The following is a 13,588-nucleotide window of genomic DNA, read 5'->3' on the forward strand; positions in this document are numbered from 1 at the left end:
CTCAGCTCACTGCAAACTCTGCCTCCCGGGTTCAAGCATTCTCCTGCTGCAGCTTCCCAAGTAGCTGGGACTACAAGCACCTGCCACCATTCCTGGCTGATTTTTGTATTTTTAGTAGAAACGGGGTTTTACTATGTTGACCAGGCTGGTCTCAAACTCCTGACCTCAACTGTTCTACCCACCTTGGCCTCCTAAAGTGCTGGGATTATAGGCATGAACCACCATGCCCAGCCAGAAAATCCTATTTCTTAAAAAAGTTTAGGCCGGGTGTGGTGGCTCATACCTCTAATCCTAGCACTCTGGGAGTCTGAGGCAGGAGGACTACTTGAGCCCTGGAGTCGGAAACCAGCCTCAGCAACACAGTGAGACTTTGTCTCTATTTAAATTTTAAAAAGAAATAAGAAGATTATAGTTTCTTTTTGGATATTACAAAAGTTGATACTGGCCGGGCGCGGTGGCTCGCACCTGTAATCCCAGCACTTTAGGAGGCCAAGGCGGGCGGATCAAGAGGTCAGGAGATCAAGACCATCCTGGCTGACATGGTGAAACCCCCTCTCTACTAAAAATACAAAAAATTAGCTGGGCGTGGTGGGGGTCGCCTATAATCCCAGCTATTCGCGAGACTGAGACAGGAGAATGACGTGAACCCGGGAGGCTGAGCTTGCAGTGAGCCGAGACTGTGCCACTGCACCCCAGCCTGGGCAACAGAGCCAGACTCCGTCTCGAAAAATAAATAAATAAAAGGAGGCGAAGGGATTATGCTTTTCTAGATGGACCTCCTTTTTCTTCATCTAGCTGCTCTTGAATAGCAAAGTATAGGAGGAACACACTTATGAAGGATAGCGTTGCTTTGGCTTTTTAAGAAACACTAGTAAGCTATCTCTGCAATGACAATGAGAACCCCCCAGAAAACAAAGTGTATGGTTTTGCTTTGGTGACCTTCACACAATGCACAGTATCGGCTTGCTGTCTTCTCTTCAGGGGACCTGTTTCACTTTTTGTCTTGTTTTTTTTTTTTTTTTTGAGACGGAGTCTCGGTCTGTCGCCCAGGCTGGAGTACAGTGGCCGGATCTCAGCTCACTGCAAGCTCCGCCTCCCGGGTTCACGCCATTCTCCTGCCTCAGCCTCCCGAGTAGCTGGGACTACAGGCACCCGCCACCTCGCCCGGCTAGTTTTTTGTATTTTTTAGTAGAGACGGGGTTTCACCGTGTTAGCCAGGATGGTCTCGATCTCCTGACCTCGTGATCCGCCCGTCTCGGCCTCCCAAAGTGCTGGGATTACAGGCTTGAGCCACCGCGCCCGGCCTTGTCTTGTTTTTACCGTCGGGAGAGAGGTGTTGTGTGTGTGTGTACCCATTTTATAAGGCTCACATAAAAGTCAGCTAGCATCATGATAATAGCTGATACTGTATGAGTGCTAGTGAGGGACCCGACGATGTGCTGGTTGTCTTCTATTCATGATCTTCTATTCACGGTCCCCTTAACAATCTCAGTTAAAAGCAGTTACCATCATTACTGAAGAGACTGAAGCTCAGAGAGGTTCAATACATCATGACACCAGGCCTTGAACCGGGTCTGTTCTGTCTCTAGAACCCACATCCTGACCTAAACCATTATGCTTTGCATCCGGAGCAGCAGCCGGGTGGACACTGGCTCCGTGTAGCTATTGCTGATGTGAACAGTCTTGAGTGATGCGGCTGCCTGAGGGGGACCAAAGTCCCTGCAGCTGCTCCCCTGCTCATTTTGTTCCTATCAGGGTTTGGGGCTTGGGCCCTGAATGCAAATCAAACTTTCTCTTTATAAGTCTTCTGTACTTCCCTCCCCTCATCCTCCTTAGTTTCCATTGCTGAAAGGCGGATAACACTAACACAGGCCCTCCTGAGGCAGATGGGTAGCCCTGGCCAACCTCAAGACTTTCTCCCAGTCTCTAAGCTGTAGCCCGGCCCAGGACCTTGTCAGGAGCAATTCTCAGCTTGTTACTGGGGATGTCCTAGATGAGGTTTTATCTCTGGTGTCCCTGGACGGTGCTGACAACCCAGGTCCTGTTCCTCTCTCCCTGAAGTAACCGGAGACATCTTGCACCATGAAGAAACTGGGATGACGTGCCAGAGTTTCCACAAGGGGATCCATCTTTGTGTTTGTACCACAGAGGCCCCGAGTAAAGCGAGGTCATAGCTCATGTAGGCGAAACTTGTTCTGCTTGATGTCATGGGACAAGGGGAGAAAATGAAGCTGGACTGGCCAGAGATCAGGCTGAGAAATTCCTGGGCACAGTCTGGAGAGCTACTCCAGTTACACCTGTCCCTCCATTTCCATGGGGGATTGGCCCCAGGACCCCTCACAGATACCAAAATCCCAGGACGCCCAAGTCTTTTATATAAGGTGCTGTAATATTTACGTGTAACCTAATTATATCTCCCATATACTTTATTTAAAAAAAAATTTTTTTTAATAGAGATAGGGTCTTGCTATGTTGTCTGGGCTGGTCTTGAACTCCTGGCTTCAAGTGATCCTCCCAAAGTGTTGGGATTACAGGCGTGAGTCACCATGCCTGCCCCCTCAATGTACTTTAACTTATCTCTAGATTATTGTTTTTTTTTTTTTTTTGAGACAGAGTCTGGCTCTGTTGCCCAGGCTGGAGTGCAGTGGGGATCTCAGCTGACTGCAAGCTCCGCCTCCTGGGTTCACGCCTTTCTCCCGCCTCAGCCTCCAAGTAGCTGGGACTACAGGCGCCCGCCACCTCGCCCAGCTAATTTTTTGTATTTTTAGTAGAGACAGGATTTCACCATGTTAGCCAGGATGGTCTCGATCTGCTGACCTTGTAATCCGCCCACCTCGGCCTCCCAAAGTGCTGGGATAACAGGCGTGAGCCCATGCGCCTGGCCGAGATTTTTTTTTTTTTTTTTTTTTTGAGATGGAGTCTCGCTCTGTAGCCCGGGCTGGAGTGCAGTGGCTGGATCTCAGCTCACTGCAAGCCCCGCCTCCAGGGTTTACGCCATTCTCCTGCCTCAGCCTCCCGAGTAGCTGGTACTACAGGCGCCCGCCACCTCGCCCGGCTAGTTTTTTGTATATTTTAGTAGAGACGGGGTTTCACCGTGTTAGCCAGGATGGTCTCGATCTCCTGACCTCGTGATCCGCCCGTCTCGGCCTCCCAAAGTGCTGGGATTACAGGCTTGAGCCACCGCGCCTGGCGCCGAGATTATTTTTAATACCTAATACATTGTAAATGCTATGTGGTTGTTATAGTGTATTATTTATATTTTTTATTTTTGTAGGGTTTTTTTATTGTTTTCCCCTCAAATATTTTTGATCTGTGGTTGGTTGAATCTGAGGGCGCCCTTGGATAGGGATAGTGTGGCTTCCCAGCCAGGTAGGAAGGCTAGCTATAAAACTTTGTAAAGAGCTCCATTGTATGCATATAAAAAACGCTGGAAAAATGCCGATTGGGGTGGTGTATTTTATGGGTCACATTTTACTCTTCTATGGTCTAAAAGTTTTTAAAATTCTGGCTTTATGACTTATATGACAGAAAAAAAATCCTGAATAAACTTACAGTTAAAAAAATTGGGCTGGGCGCGGTGGCTCAAGCCTGTAATCCCAGCACTTTGGGAGGCCGAGACAGGCGGTTCACGAGGTCAGGAGATGGAGACCATCCTGGCTAACACGGTGAAACCCCGTCTCTACTAAAAAATACAAAAAACTAGCCGGGTGAGGTGGCGGGCGCCTGTAGTCCCAGCTACTGGGGAGGCTGAGGCAGGAGAATGGCATAAACCCGGGAGGTGGAGCTTGCAGTGAGCTGACATCCGGCCACTGCACTCCAGCCTGGGCGACAGAGCGAGACTCCGTCTTAAAAAAAAAAAAAAAAAAAAAAAATTGGTCAGGTGCTGTGGCTCACGCACATAATGCCAGTACTTTGCGCAGCTGAGTGGGCGGATCACCTGAGGTCAGGAGTTCAAGACCAACCTGGCCAACATGGTGAAACCCTGTCTCTACTAAAATTGCAAAAATTAGCCGGGCGTAGTGGAAGGTGCCTGTAATCCTGGCTGCCCAGGAGGCTAAGGCAGGAGAACTGCTTGCACCCAGGAGGCAGAGGCTGTAGTGAGCTGAGATCGCACTGCTGCACTCCAGCCTGGGCAACAAGAGTGAAACTCCATCTCCCCATCGCCCCACCCAAAAAAAAAGTCTCACCGGCTACAGTGAGCCGTGATTGCACTGCTGCACTCCAGCCCAGGCAACAGAGCAAGACCCTGTTTCAAAATAACCAGAAAACAAAAACCCCAACAGCCTGTATGCTTCATACCTTCCATGTGGCCTCTTGGTGGTCTATGCCGTGCGTACAAATGAGCCCCTGCCGCGTGTTAATGGCAGTGTGGCTTCTGAGCCAGCAGCCTGGGTGATCTTCCTAGCAGGGCTTTGGCTCACTGCCTCTGTTTCCCCCAGTCTTCCCTGGCACCTACAGAGCCAGAGAGGTTTTGTTTTCCAGAACCAGGCATTTATGACCCTGACCTCCCCTGAGCAAAGCTTTCACACCTTCCCCAGCTCCCTTAGAGGAATGAAGGTCTGGGAGGAGATAGTGCCTCGTCCTTGGAACCGGGCACCATTTTTTTCTTTTCTTTTCTTTTTTTATTTTTTTGAGTCAGAGTCTTACTGTGTTGCCCAGGCTGGAGTGCAATGGCACCATCTCGGCTCACTGCAACCTCAGCCTCCCAGGTTCAAGCATTCTCCTACCTCAACCTCCCAAGTAGCTGGGATTGGCCAGGCACGGTGGCTCACGCCTGTAATCCTAGCACTTTGGGAGGTCAAGGCCAATTGGCCTAGCACTTCGAGGATCATGAAGTCAGGAGATCAAAACCATCCTGGCTAACATGGTGAAACCCTGTCTCTATTGAAAATACAGAAAAAAAAATATTAGCCGGGCGTGGTGGCGGCGCTTGTAGTTGAAGGCTGAGGCAGGAGACTGGCGGGAACCCGCGAGGCGGAGCTTGCAGTGAGCCAGGATCGCGCCATTGAACTCCAGCCTCGGCGACAGAGCGAGACTCCATCTCAAAAACAAAAACAAAAAACCAAGTAGCTGGGATTACAGGCGCGTACCACCATGCCTGGCTAATTTTGTATTTTGAGTAGAGACGGGATTTTGCCGTGTTGGCCAGGCTGGTCTTGAACTCCTGACCTCAGGTGATCCACCCACCTCAGCCTCCCAAAGTGCTGGGATTGCAGGTGTGAGCCACTGCACCCTGCCGGAACCAGGCAGCTTTGATTGCAGAATCAGGCAGGCCAGATGGGAAGTTGCTGTCTGTTGGTGTCTCAGGCCATGCTCTCCTTGGCCAGACAGAACCTCTTCCTTCTTGGTCCTGAAAGTCACACTGAAAATCAGCAGCAGCTCGGCCTTGGGTAATGAGCCATGTGTACTGACGTTGGGGTTCGTGGTCTTTGCAGGAAGTTAAGGTTCTTTGTGGGCCTGGAAGGAAATGTGGCCTGCGTGTACGTCCTCGTGTGTGGTCGCTGGGAGGGGGAGCGGAGAGAACCCGGAGCCCCAGGGACTAGGGAGGCTTCTCTGGCGGCTTCCTCATTTCTGGTTAGTTGTGGCAGGGAGCAAATACAATCTGTTTTGCAAAAGCAGCTCCTTTACGTCCAGAAGGCAACAGCTCAGCTCTTCTTTATGCCCCCAGAGAACTAACCCCCAGTGTGGGGCCGTGGCCAGCCGGATGCAGCAGCAGCAGCAGCCATGTTCCTGTCTCAGCAGCCTGCAGCGTGGCTTTGATCTGACGTTCAGCAGGGTGTATTTGCCCCTAGAGCCAGGGGTCTGAGGAGCCCAGCTCCAGCGAGGTCTTAGGTGGAGGCACCGTAGGTGCTGCTCTCTGGGGAAGACCCAGTCACGATCTGATTTGGATGAGCGCTGATCTTCCCCCCAGTGTGATCCAATGCTCCCTGGAATGTTGGCTATAGGGAGGAGTGGGGAGCCACTCCCCAACTCTGGGGACCAGCCTGGGATCCAGGCAAGAAGACTTCCCAGCAGCCTCCGCCTCCCTGCTGGTGGCCCGGCACTCCCCTCATGTGATAGGCATGTGGCTTTTTGGAGGAAAGAAAATTTCACAATCAGACAGAAACAGCAACTGGGAAAATAAGTCACGCAGGGGATTGGGCAATGAGTGTCTAGAAGACTGTGGGCCACGAGAAGGGGATTAGGGTGAGGTTGCACCAGAGCCATGGCTAAGATCCCAGGAGGCTCCTGGAGCTCGAGGCTTCAGAATGGTCAGGAGCCAGAGGGATGGTGTCTTTCTGTCTCCAACCTGGGCATGGGGCTGACCCTGCCCAGAGACCGAGGTTTAAAATCATTCCCTCCGGCATTAAGTGGAGGTGGCTTCTGCTCAGAGCCGAAGCCAAACCCTCTGCCCCACAGCAGGCGATCAGGGCCTGTTCCCAGAGGCTCTGAAATAGGAATGACTCTCCTTACAGTGCTCCTTGCAATACTCAACCGAGTCTGGGCCGGGCAGGGCTGGGGGCTGCCTTGAAGAAAGAGATGCCTCCAAGATCCGATACCCTCTGGAGTGTTGCAGGATGCGTCTGCCCAGGAGCACTGCAGGGGAGCTGGGATGCCTGGAGCGTTTGGGAAGGTTTCTGAGCAGCACAGTGTCCTTACTTAGGAAGCTGGATCTCGGCCAGGTGCGGGGGCTCACGCCTGTAATCCCAGCACTTTGGGAAGACGAGGCAGGCGGATCACCCGAGGTCAGGAGTTGAGACCAGCTTGGCCAACGTGGTGAAACCCCTCTCTACTAAAAATACAAAACAAAACAAACAAAAAAATAGCTGGGCGTGGTGGCGTGTACCTGTAATCCCAGCTGCTTGGGAGGCTGAGGCAAGAGAATCACTTGAAGCCGGGAGGCGGAGGTTGCACTGAGCCAAGATCGTGCCGTTGCACTCCAGCCTGGGCGACAGAACAAGACTCTGTCTCAATCAATAAAAGTATAAATAAAGAAAGAAAAAAAAGAAGAGAGAAAACACCCTTGCCACCAGAAATCCTCCAGGTACAGACCTCACGTTCAAGGAGGAGTCAAAAGGCCCAGGAGCTTGTCAGATTTCAGTTGAGGAGAAAGAGGATGGAAATTCATCTTCGTGTCTTCCTTCCTCTGCCACTTCCCCTGGAGAGTAGCTTTAAGAGCTGCACTGGCTGGGCGCGGTGGCTCACACCTGTAATCTCAGCACTTTGGGAGGCCGAGGCGGGCAGATCACAAGGTCAGGAGATCGAGACCATCCTGGCTAACATGGTGAAACCCCGTCTCCACTAAAAATATAAAAAATTAGCCAGTCACAGTGGTGGGCGCCTGTAATCCCAGCTACTCAGGAGGCTGAGGCAGGAGAATCGCTTGAACCTGGGAGGCAGAGGTTGCAGTGAGCCGAGATCACACCACTGCACTCCACACTCCAGCCTGGGGAATAGAACGAGAGACTCTACCTCAAAAACAAAAACAAAAAGAGCTGCACTGATGTACTTGAATTAGCAGCAGGTGCCAGTGCTGCCTGGCCTGCTGGAAACCGAGCTCTTTGTGAGTGAATGTCAGGGGGCATCCGGTCAGGATGCTTTCCTGAAGCTTCAGGACTGGCGGCCAGGTACAATTGCTCTGCACCGAGCCAGACCAGAGTGTGAACTTGACTCCTTCACTCGCTGGAAGTGTGACCTTGAGCCTCTTCTGTAAAGTGGGCGTGGTGACTGCCTTCCACATAGAGAGGCTGCTTGGGAAGAGTGAAGGTTACGTGTTTAACCTGTGCCTAGAACGTAAATACTGGTGATGCTCGGAACACATCGGCCAAAGGGCTTTCAGCAAACTTGCTGGGAGAGGAGGGGAGTCCTGAATCCTTTTGTGTATTGAGGAGGAGGGGATGTTCCAGAAAGGCTTCTCTTTTTTTTTTTTTTTTTTTTTTTGAGGCGGAGTCTTGCTCTGTCGCCCAGACTGGAGTGCAGTGGCCGGATCTCAGCTCACTGCAAGCTCCGCCTCCCGGGCTTACGCCATTCTCCTGCCTCAACCTCCCGAGTAGCTGGGACTATAGGCGCCCACCACCTCGCCTGGCTAGTTTTTTTGTATTTTTTAGTAGAGACGGGGTTTCACCGTGTTCACCAGGATGGTCTCGATCTCCTGACCTCGTGATCCGCCCGTCTCGGCCTCCCAAAGTGCTGGGATTACAGGCTTGAGCCACCGCGCCCGGCAAGGCTTCTCTTTAAGGTGGATCTAAGAAAAGCTGCTAATTCTCTTGTTTTCCTGGATTCATGCTGAGGCCACACATTAGATTAGTAGCAGTTTCTATATTCGCCCCCAATTCCCAAAAGAACCTTCTCCACAGTCATCCATTCTAGCTCTTCACTCCATTCCCACGTCGGCCTCTATGCAATTTTTTGTTTGTTTGTTTGTTTGTTTGTTTTGAGACAAGTTTCGCTCTTGTTGCCCAGGCTGGAGTGCAATGGCGCCATCTCGGCTTACTACAGCCTCCACCTCCTGGGTTCAAGCAATTCTCCTGCCTCAGCCTCCCCAGTAGCTGGATTACAGGCGCCCACCACCATATTCCACTAATGTTCTATTTTTAGTAGAGAGGGGGTTTCACCATGTTGGCTAGGCTGGTCTCGAACTCCTGGCCTCAGGTGATCCGCCCACCTCGGGCTCCCAAAGTGCTGGGATAACAGGCGTGAGCCACCGTGCCCGGTCCACATTCTTTTTTTTTTTTTTTTGAGACGGAGTCTGGCTCTGTTACCCGGGCTGGAGTGCAGTGGCCGGATCTCAGCTCACTGTAAGCTCCGCCTCCTGGGTTCCCGCCATTCTCCTGCCTCAGCCTCCGGAGTAGCTGGGACTACAGGCGCCCGCCACCTCGCCCGGCTAGTTTTTTGTATTTTTTAGTAGAGACGGGGTTTCACCGTGTTAGCCAGGATGGTTTCGATCTCCTGACCTCGTGATCCGCCCGTCTCGGCCTCCCAAAGTGCTGGGATAACAGGCTTGAGCCACCGCGCCCGGCCCACATTCTTTGTAGAAGCATTTAGTCTTCAATTCAGTTTGAAGTGGTGCTTCTCTCCTACCCCCTCCATGACTCACTGTGCAGACCCCTGTCTGTGCTTTCCCTCTTTGTGATTTCTGGACATGTCTGAAGTCCATTATCATAAGCAACCTGGGAAAAGGAACTCTGGCTTATATAGTAGGGAAATATTCAATGAAATAATAAGTAACTTTTCTGCAAGGGGCAGTGGCTCATGCCTGTAATCCCAGCGCTTAGGGAGGATGAGGCAGGAGGATTGCTTGAGCCTCGGAGTTTGAGACCAGCCTGGGTAACATAGTGAGACTCTGGCTCTACAAAATAATAATAATACAACTTTTCTAGCCCTGAAAACCCATTAAACTTCCTGGAATATAGGAACTGAAGGATGGGAAAGAGGAAAGATTCCCCCCTCTGTTATTAGCTGCTCCCTGGGACTTACCTCTCTTCATGTTGAAGTGAGGAAATCAAGGGACAGACGGGGAAAGGCAGCTCTTCAGAGTCACACAGCAAGTGAGTGGCAGAGCCAGCAGCTAGATTCAGGCTGTGCTCGGCTGAGCGTTCCTTCCTTCCTGTTGGAGAAAGGCAGCAGGGTGTTGAGGGGCTAATGTGTGGCTTATGTGTGGCTTCTGGAGTGGGTCGTGTGGTACTGTGACAGTGAAGTGATTTAATACATGCAAAGTCCTTAGGGCAGCCTGGGCACAGTAAGCGCATGGAAGTGTTTGCGGTATCATTTCTATATATTACCCTCTGTTCTTCTTCCACACCCCTACTCCTCACCAGGCCCCTCCTATCAGGAGAGAGAAGAACCCTGACACGATTAAATATGCCAGAACAAGCTGGGCGCTCACGCCTGGAATCCCAGCATTCTGGGAGGCCGAGGCGGGTAGATCACTTGAGGTCAGGAGTTTTGAGACCAGCCTGACCAACATGGTGAAACCCCATCTCTACTAAAAATACAAAAATTAGCTGGTCATGGTGGCACATACCTGAAATCCCAGCTACTCAGGAGGCTGAGGCAGGAGAATCACTTGAACCCAGGAGGCAGAGGCTGCAGTGAGGCTGCACCACTAGACTTCAGCCTGGGCAACAGAGGGAGATTCTGTCTCAAAATAAATAAATAAAAAATAGTAAATATAAAGAAAAGAAAAGAAAAATGCCAGAACATCCAGAACATCGTTACTACGCAGTGGTGAGAAGCTAGTGAGAAGCTGGTGGGAAGCTTGCTTGGCGGACTAACCCCTATCTGGTGGAGTGGCTTTCTGGATCTTGACAAACTCAAGGCCCAAGAACCGCCTCTTGATTTGACATTGGTTGTTTTGTTTGTTTATTTGCTCTGGTGATGGGAACATGGAAAGGAGCCGTCTTCTCCATGCACTGGCCCCCAGCAGACCAGGAGTCCGGTGCCGCGCTTTGCAGGACCCTCGGGTCGGCGTGCTGGTCACCGTCACCCAGCGCAGTCTGCACCTGGAGAAGTTTTGCCCAAGCCCTGTCTGTCAGGCCCTGCAGACTCGCTCAGGCCAGCCGCTCGGGAGTGTGAAGGCCCGAAATGCGTTTCTATCCTATTTCTCCCCATGGAACTGAAAGCCAGATTTCCCATCTGTCTGGTCGGAGGTGCATCAAGTCGTCCCTGGGAGTTGGTGAGTCACAGCGTCAGCCTGCAGCGCCGTGGGGCAGAGGGGTTAAGCATACCGTAAGCAACTGGCATCTTCCTTCTCGGAACTCCAACAGACGGCGACAGGAGACGGGACGGGTATGTACCCAGAAACTGCTTTCTTCCCAAGCTCCCTCCCCAAAACAAAAGTTTTTTTGTGTGTGTTTTTTTGAGATGGAGTCTCACTCTGTTGCCCAGGCTGGAGTGCCGTGGCACGACCTCGGCTCACTGCAACCTCCACCTCCGCCTCCTGGGTTCAAGCGATCCTCCTGCGTCAGTCTCCTGAGTGGCTGGGACTACAGGCACCCACCACCACGCCCGGCTAATTTTTGTATTTTTAGTAGAGATAGGGTTTCACCATGTTGGCCAGGCGGGTCTCGAACTCCTGACCTCAGGTGATCCAGCCGCCTCGGCCTCCCAAAGGGCTTGGATTACAGGCATGAGCCACCGTGCCCGGCCTAAAAACAAGTTTTATTGCAAATTTGTAACAGGCCTCGGAGAAGGACTCTGAGAATTGAGACCGAAGTTCCCTTAGTGGGCTGAATGATTTCTGGGTTTCTGTGCCGTTTCCATGTTGGAGCCTGATTGGATCAAAAGGAGTACAGCCTCCAGTACTGGCTGCTGAGCAAGGCAGCCCTGTGCACTGGGGAGTTTTCAGCTAGGGTTGTTTATGAGCAGTTAGAGAACTAATTGGAACAGCAATTCTCCCACTCCAAACCCCATTCTAGGGGCCGGTGGTTCTTTCTTTGCGTCTTTCCAGAGAGGGTGGTCATTCTGGACGTGGTATCTCAACCAGCCAAACAGTTCTCTTCCAGTTGGTGGAGTTGGGCTGGCTGGAACATCTGTACTGCCTCATTCCAGGCTCTTTGTGACCAGGAATATACTTCTTCATTCATTCACATTTGTTCATTCATTCACATTTGTTCATTCATTCACATTTGCTCATTCATTCACATTTGTTCATTCATTCACATTTGCTCATTCATTCACTGAAACTATTTGTGCAAGGTCCTGGGGTTACAGTGAATAACGGAGACGTGGTTCCCACCCTCCCAGAGACCTCAGTCTAGCAGGAGAGACAGGCATGGAACATTTAAAAGAGTAGTGAGCATTCAGAAGGAGGGAGCGACGCAGGCCTTCCCGGTCTGGTGGGTAGGGAAAGCTCCCTGGAAGACGAGATATTTAAATTAAGACCAGAAGGGTGAATAGGAGTTACCCAGGCAGAGTGGGGGTAGAGCATTTTCGCCAGAGATACCAACCTATGCAAAAGTTCCGAGACAGGAAAAAGTAGAAGACAGCAAGGAGCAGAATGTGCCAGATGAAGCTGAAAGGGGTGCAGAGGCCCGGCCACAGAGCCCTTAGGCCACCAAAAGGATGTGTGGGTCTCTATCCTGATAGCAGTGACTCGGGAGGCTGAGGCAGGAGAATTGCTTGAACTCGGGAGGTGGAGGTTGCACTGAGCCACCGAGATTGCACCATTGCACTCCAGCCTGGGGGACAAGAGCAAGACTCCATGTTAAAAAAAAAAAAAAAAAGGCCGGGTGCGGTGGCTCACGCCTGTAATCCCAGCACTTTGGGAGGTCAAGGCGGCCGGATCACGAGGTCAGGAGATCGAGACCATCCTGACTAACACAGTGAAACCCTGTCTCTACTAAAAATACAAAAAATTAGCCGGGCATGGTGGTGGACGCCTGTAGTCCCACCTACTCAGGAGGCTGAGGCAGGATAATGGTATGAACCCGGGAGGTGGAGCTTGCAGTGAGCTGAGATCGCGCCACTCACTCCAGCCTCGGTGACAGAGTGAGACTCCATCTCAAAAAAAAAAAAAAAAAAAAAAGGAAGCCATAGACGGCTCTTAGTAAGAGGAATGACATGCCACGTGTGTTTTAGGATGTTTTAGAGCAATTCTTTAGTTGCTATGAGATGCTGGGAAACTCTTCCTCTAATTGATCTTCATATCTTTGATGTCAGTCTCGTGAGCCTGGCATGGCTCCAACCAACGGACCCAGGCAAAACGTGGCCACTGTGGCCGGAGTCTCACCCTTCTTCACTCTCCTTTTGGGAGAACACGGGTCATGTGTGCTCATTTCTCGTGCTAGCTCCTGGCACCGGACTGTTCATGAGACTGAACTGACCCGATCGGGACAAGGTGCCAAGAGCTTGGGGAAGAGGAAATTAGGAGTCACGAGGTTTCACGATCAGAACCCGAAAGTGTCTTATGGAAAATTTGCACATCCTGGGTGCAGCTCAGCCTAAGAGGACCTGGTGCGGTGTGTGTGCCTGGCTTCTGGGAGGGACAGCCAGAGGCACCAGCTTCCCTTGTGAAGGTGGCTGGGTCAGACTGCCCCCTCCCTCCACCCCTAAGTTTTTGAAGGTGAAATTTAGTTAGGAAGGACATCCAAAGCAGCGTGATGGGGAAGGAGGACCAGCTGGGGGTGGGGTGAGAACTTGCCATCTGCCATCCTCCGTTTTCCCCAACCAGGTAAGAGTTCTCAATGCTGTTGACATTTATGACAGATGTTCTTGAGGGCAAGTCCTGCAGGACATTTTAACATTTCTGGCTTTTGTCTTTTGAAGGCCAGTAGCGACCCCTAGTTATTATGACCTCTTTTTTTTTTTTTTTTTTTGAGACGGAGTCTCACTCTGTCACCCAGGCTGGAGTGCAGTGGCGTGATCTCAGCTCACTGCAAGCTCCTCCCAGTGGGTTCAAGTGATTCTCCTGCCTCAGCCTCCCGAGTAGCTGAGACTACAGGTGCCCGCCACCACGCCCGGCTAATGTTTTTGTATTTTTAGTAGAGATGGAGTTTCACTGTGTTAGCCAGGATGGTCTCAATCTCCTGACCTTGTGATCCACCTGCTTCGGCCTCCCAAAGTGCTGGGATTACAGGTGTGAGCCACGGTGGCCGGCCTATTGTGACCT

At 51.4% G+C, this 13,588-nt stretch overlaps 1 protein-coding gene across 5 annotated transcripts in view; it reads left to right on the forward strand.

The window, feature by feature from the left end:
* ABR (ABR activator of RhoGEF and GTPase) overlaps positions 1 to 13,588 on the forward strand; it is a 235,711-nt gene that overhangs the window by 29,753 nt on the left and 192,370 nt on the right. The gene's annotated exons all lie outside the window — the stretch shown is intronic.

This window comes from Trachypithecus francoisi, unplaced genomic scaffold (assembly GCF_009764315.1).
Source record: "Trachypithecus francoisi isolate TF-2019V2 unplaced genomic scaffold, Tfra_2.0 Lachesis_group20, whole genome shotgun sequence".
NCBI lineage: Eukaryota > Metazoa > Chordata > Mammalia > Primates > Cercopithecidae > Trachypithecus > Trachypithecus francoisi.